Source organism: Delphinus delphis, chromosome 1 (assembly GCF_949987515.2).
Source record: "Delphinus delphis chromosome 1, mDelDel1.2, whole genome shotgun sequence".
In the NCBI taxonomy this organism is placed as follows: Eukaryota; Metazoa; Chordata; class Mammalia; order Artiodactyla; family Delphinidae; genus Delphinus; species Delphinus delphis.
The window spans coordinates 33129035-33135034 of record NC_082683.1 but is presented as its reverse complement, the minus strand read 5'-3'; the positions used below and the strand labels follow the sequence as shown (position 1 = coordinate 33135034).

Here is a 6000-nt window from a genome sequence, read left to right as displayed (position 1 = left end):
GGCAGCTGAAAACCAGAACCTTTGTGGAAGCACCATGAGAGCCCCAAAAGCACAGCATTCTGGGGCCATTTGTTAAGGTGGAAGAGTCCTTAACTCAATAGTCCAAGAGGATTGCTTAATAATAAAGCCCGATTGCTACCAATTCATGTTTATAATAAATCAAGAAAATACTAAGTTTACTTCTGTTTCTTAAATAAGGATGGCTAGGAAGTTTATAAAATACCTTTAAAAGATTTTTATCTGATATGGATACTTTTTTTTTTAATGTTAAAGGAACAGACTCTCAGCACTCTGGGGAACTTCTCTTCAAAAGCGGCTTTCCTGACAGCAGAGGTTTGATACAATTGTTTTCCCTCTCACTTGTGAGCCCTAGAAGTATGTGAAGGATAACCCGGGCTGTGTAGCTCTGGAGAACCCTCTGCCAGGATTCCCACGCCTACTCACACTAGCATTGGTAACCTCCTCTTTTCCTCTCATCTGCTTTCCTCACTGGACTGCTTCTCAGAAAATGGGCAATGAGGAGAGGTAGCAGTGTGCTGGGGTCAGAAAGGGTGCTAACGTCCACAGCAAATGCGAGCAAAAGCCTCACTACACAGCACCCAATGGAAATGAAGGAATAAAACACTCATCCTGTCGCTTGTCAGGTGGTAAAGTGATACCAAATGAGGAATAAAAAGACCAGAGTCATCTGGGTCCTAGCTCTGTTGCTTACCAGCCCTGCACTTCCCTGTTTCTATCCTTCTGCCTAGAATGCCCATGCCTTGTGAACTTATCCCTCAAGGCTGGCCTTGGGTCTTGAAAACTCTTTCTGAAATGAAAGTCTGATTAAGTCACTCCCCTACTTAAAACTTCAATAGCTTCTTTCTGCCTATAGCAGGCATTCATAAACCTTTTGGGCTCAGGACCCCTTCCCACTCTTAAATATTACTGAGGACCTCGAAGAGCTTTTTAATGTGCCATTTGTTACTTCTAACAATACTTACCATATTAGGAATTAAAACTGAGAAATTTCTAAAATTTTATTAATTCATTTAAAATTACAAGAAATCCATTACCTGTTAATATAAACACATTTTTAGTGAAAAATGTCTACTATTTCTAAGACAAAATATTAATGAGAAAAGCGGTGTCTTACATTTGTACAAATCTCTTTAACACCTGGCTTAAAGAAGACAGCTGCATTTTCAAATCTGTACCCGCATTTAATGCGTTGAAATATCATTTGTCCTATAGTCTATGGAAAACTTCACTGTATGCTCATCAGAGTAAAAAAAAGCAAATCGCATTTAGCATTATTATGAAAATAATTTTGAGCTCTCTGACCCCTGAAAGGATCTCAGGGACACCCAGGAGTCCCAAAACCATACTATGAAAACCACTGGCCTACAAAATAAATTCTAAGGTAGACATACAAGGACATTAAATGTCATTCTAGGCACACAAAGACCTCCTTCCATGTTCTGGCTTCCTTTCCCTGTCTAGCTTCAGCACCGTCATCACCACATTCACACTGTCTCTCATACTCCCACCCTGCCAGTCACACCAACCAGCCATCTGCTATCATATGTCTTTATGCCCTTGCACACATCCGTCCCTCTGCCTGAAATGAGCTTCCTCCTTGCAGACTCTTTCAAGAGCCAACCTGAAAGTGTTTAACTCTCAGGGAGCCTCCTTTGACCCATCCAAACAGCTGATAACTCCCTGCTGGCAGAGCACAGGCTTTGAAGTCAGGTTGGAGATGAATCTCCACTCATTTACTGGCTGGGTGACCTTGGACAAGTAGCTTCACCTCCCTGAGCTTCAGTTTCCTCCCTGCTAAAATAGGGATGATCCAGGTGGACGCGGCGTTTAATCATAGGAGTGTAGCAAAGAGTGTTCACTACCAGAATGAGCCTGTCTCCAGGCACATGGAGGGGCTCAATGCGTAAGTAGTTGCTGAATGGATGGATGAACCAATGAAGGGACCGCGGGAGCTTCTATTTCCTACGCATTTACTTACTAGGTCTCCAGCACTGTTCCGTGGGCTTCACAAGCATTAACTTATTTATCCTCACACCAACCCTCTGGATTGAATGCTATCCCGTTAGAGGTGAGGGTCCTGGGGTAGAAATACAAGGTAACTCGCTCAAGGTCATCCATCACTCCTAGCAGGGCAGGGATTCGAGCCCCGGAGCGCCGCTCTTCGCCCGAGGCGGCGCCGCGCGTCAGCCAACCTGACCTGACACCTCTTGGGTCCGCCATCTCCCCCATCCGCCCACGCGCGGGCTCGGAGCGGCGACAGCGGGACTCGAACCCAAGTACCCGAGCCCTCTCCAGACCTCAGTTTACCCACCCGTGAGAAGCGGCGCATAGGGCCGGTGGGGACGCGGGTCTGGACCCCGGGGTCGAAGGCAGGAGGCGGGAGGCAGCGGAGGCTAGCGGGGCCTGGGCGCTCGGCGGCGCCCTCCCGGCACCGCCCCCCCGCGCGGGCCCAACTGCCGAGGCGCTCGCCACCCTGCGGCCTGAGGCCCGGGGGGGCGGGGCCGGGAAGCCCGCGCCCCGCCCCCGCCTCAGCCAACGCCGCCGCCGCCTCGGTCGAGCCCCCAGCCGCGCGCCAGCCCGCCGGCCGGCCGGCAGCCGCTGCTCTCCGGAGCCGCCCCCGCCCGCCCCCTCCGCGCGTCCTCCCTAGCTCGCTGCGCAGCGGAAACATGGCGGCGGGCAGGGAGTGAGCCGCTCCGCGTCGTCGCTGCGCCCGCAGGTAAGCGCCTCGGCGGCCGCCTCCGCTCTCCCGGAAAGCCCGCGCCCTGAGGGGCTGGGCCGCCAGGGGCCGCCCCGGGTGAGAAGGAGGCGCCAGGACCGGCCCGGCCGCTGCCCCCGCCCCTCGGGCCCGACTGTCCGTCTGTGTGTCCCGGCCGGTCGGCCTGTCTGGGGTCCGAGCGCGGCCGTCCCCCGCCGTGTTCTTGGGCCCGGAGCTCCGGCGGCTCGTTCTGCTTCCGCGGCCGGGCCAGCGGGGCCCAGTGTCCGGCCCGCGGCCCTGACTCAGTAGAGGCGCCCCGGGGGCCCCGCGAGGGAAACTCAAGGACACGGGGACCTCTGGAGGGTCCGCATCGCGGGCGGTCCGAACGGCGGTCTCTCTGTTCTGGCCGGCGGGGCTGGGTCGGCCCGAGAATGTTGGCTTTGGGCCGAGGGCCGGGAGTCGGAGGGGCTGTCAGTCGGCTCGGACAGGAGAGCTGAGAGATGCCTGTGGATCCTCGCCGGCCGGATCCGGTTCGGGGCGGGCGAGGACCGAGGTCGGCGGACAGCGTGGCTCATCTGAGGGTCGGGGGCGCGAAGGGCGGGGAGCTGTCAGCAGCGGTCCTCCGGGCTGGCTCCGGCGGCTGGAGCTGCGCCGAGACAACTCACGTGTGCCGCCGGAAACGGGCGCGGAAAGCAGGTTTCCAACCTCCGACGGGGGCGGGAGCCGCTGGGCACCGAGGTGAGCCAGCGGCCAGGAGGGCTGGACACGTGGGCACAGCTGTGGGCCAGCCCCGGAGGAATGAAAAGGGGTTTCCTGGAGATAAGTGAACCCCAAAACATCTCCAGACTGGAAGGGAATTTAAAAGTCATCCAGGGTCCCTTTCCCTCATCCCATACCAAAGTAGCTTTGAAAATCCCGAATTCTACCCTAATAATTTGACAAGTCTGAACATCGCCTCCAGTGATGGGAAACCGATCTCTTCCCAAGGAAACCCAAAACCTATTAAGTTTCTGCAAGAAGCTCTTTCGGCCCCAAGGATTGACCTGCTTAAATATAAAGTACTCTATTCCGTTTCTCACTTCTGTGCCGTGTTTTGAACTTAAAAAAAAAAAAAAATCTAGTACTGTTTGTTTAAACCAACTAAAAGAGTTATTATTTTGTGGAAAATTTGGGGGTTTCCCTCATTTTTTAAAATGTCTATAAACACTTTATCAAATGAGCAAATGTATATCGATTGGAATGCACCATGCAAATAGAAGAGCTTATTATTTTTTACGCTGGGAAAGAATTGAGTCTGGCATCCCTAGTTTGATGCCAGACTGCAATTTAATATTTAGTTGGAGAGGGAAATGCTTTATTACATTGAACTCTTTGCTCTCTTTCTAACTGCCAACACAAGGCCCAAAATTACTATGAAAAGAACATTTTTTTGTTGTTGCTCATATACCAGCATTATTTTTTATTTGCCTTTTTATCACTGAGCCTTGGTTTGTGGGGTTAAGTTTTTAAGTAGTGTCTTTACCAACAACTTAAACCCCTGCCTAAGCAACCCTGCAGGTTAGTAATTTTTTAAGCTTAGCAGAGATGTGATGACCTTGTAGATAAAGTGCCAAGCTCTTGTATCCAGGACGCTGTTTATATTCTAAGCAAAATTTCACTGTTTTTATAACATAGACAAGCACATAACATAGACAACACAGCGGTCAGAATTAGTTCTTTATCTTTATTCTTATATCTTCATTTTTTTCACTTGGTCAGTGGTTTTGAAGTTTCTAGCACACGTCAAGTTTTGATTTCTGTTATGTTTGTTGGGTAAAACTTTGTATAGCATCATTCTTTACAGAACTGTGCAGACTCAGGAAAAGCTCTGGTTCCTTCCCTTCAAAGGACTTGGAGTTAATGGTAGGAAATACTAAAAAACTCTGTGAGAAAGCACTGGTGTGAATATCCCACTGAAAATGTAATCTCAACATCTTCTAACATTTACTCTATACTTAATGTGTCTATTATGTGTCAGGCACTATGCTATGTACTATGTTTAGCTGGGTAGACAGAGATGAATAAGATACATTTCCAGTCCTTGTGAAGTTGGTAAATTAGATGCTGAAATAGGTCATCTCAGAATAAAAGGTGAGAGCTATGCCTGTGATGCTGTGGTTGCATCAAGGCGAGGGTGCTTAGACTAGTCCGGGACTTGAGGGAAGGCTTGAGGAAGACATGACACCTGACCCAAGTCTTAAATGGTACGTAGAAGTAAGTCAGGCAAAGATGAGTAAAAAATGTGCTTCAAACAGAGAGAATAGCTTGAGTAAAGGCATCAGTGTGAGAAAAGGAATGGCTTGCCTAGAAAACCACAAGCAGTTTGGGACTGCTAAGAAATAATGATGAAGATGTAAGTGGTAAGTTGTGAGGCCAGAAATACAGTCCGAGGCCATGTCATGGTAGACCCTGTATGCGTAAGTATCTTGAAATGAATTCAATAGGTGACTTTTTTTTATCACTGAAAGGTTTTTATAGATATGCTTAAATAACATTTTTTAAATGTGGTTATAGGGATGAGGAGAGAGGGATGAAGTTGAGAGAATCTGTGAGGCTTTATGATTGATTGCGTGTGTAGATCAGAGGGTGAGGAGTCCAGGGTGATGCTCATGTTTTTGGTTTGGGTGACTAGGGGGATGATGGTGACATTAACTGAGACAGGAAACACTGGATAATGATTTCAGTTTGGGACTTAGAGTTTCTGTGATTTCTTGAGTTAGGTCAATGAGCAAATGTAGAAGTAAGATAGAAAAAAAAGGTTGTGGTCAGAAAGTGGAATATTAGAGTTAAATTGTCTGATGTGGAGCTCTTCTAGGTGACAGCTAGGTCTCTGTGTGTGAGTTGCTGAAGTACAGCAGAGGTGAAGGTCGGGTGAAGCTGAGTATGACAAGGAGCTGTGAGGCTATTGTATTGAACGAGTCTTCTGCATGGATAGTGAAATGATTTAGGATGCTAGGATGCAGGGAAGAGAGGGATTGTGACCCAGGTGCAGTGAATATAGGGGATTAATCGGGAGGGTGGTAGATGACAGATGAGGAGGAGGGGTAAGGAGTGATACAGCCAGGTGGTGGAAACCTCAGAGGAGGAGGAATTTTTAAACACAAGAATGGAGAAGTAATGGTTTTTGACTTTTCCTTCCTAGAAGCAGGATTCTGATCTCTTCATCTTTATTCAGGTCTCATATTAGTCATTCTGTTGGCTCTGAAGAATCTATTCTAACTCTTGGAAAGTAGGAGGGCAGATAT

General features: G+C 48.9%; 1 protein-coding gene across 5 annotated transcripts in view; it reads left to right on the top strand.

The window, feature by feature from the left end:
- The first annotated feature begins 2612 nt into the window (after nucleotides 1–2612).
- The window catches only part of SCMH1 (Scm polycomb group protein homolog 1), a 189473-nt gene continuing 186085 nt past the window's right edge, over nucleotides 2613–6000 (top strand). For 4 of the 5 annotated variants that reach the window (XM_060020371.1, XM_060020401.1, XM_060020408.1 and 1 more), the window contains exon 1: nucleotides 2692–2737. The gene's annotated coding sequence lies outside the window, so the exon portion shown is untranslated. Of the gene's footprint in view, nucleotides 2738–6000 lie in introns of all 5 variants that reach the window. The other variant, XM_060020361.1, reaches the window with a different exon arrangement.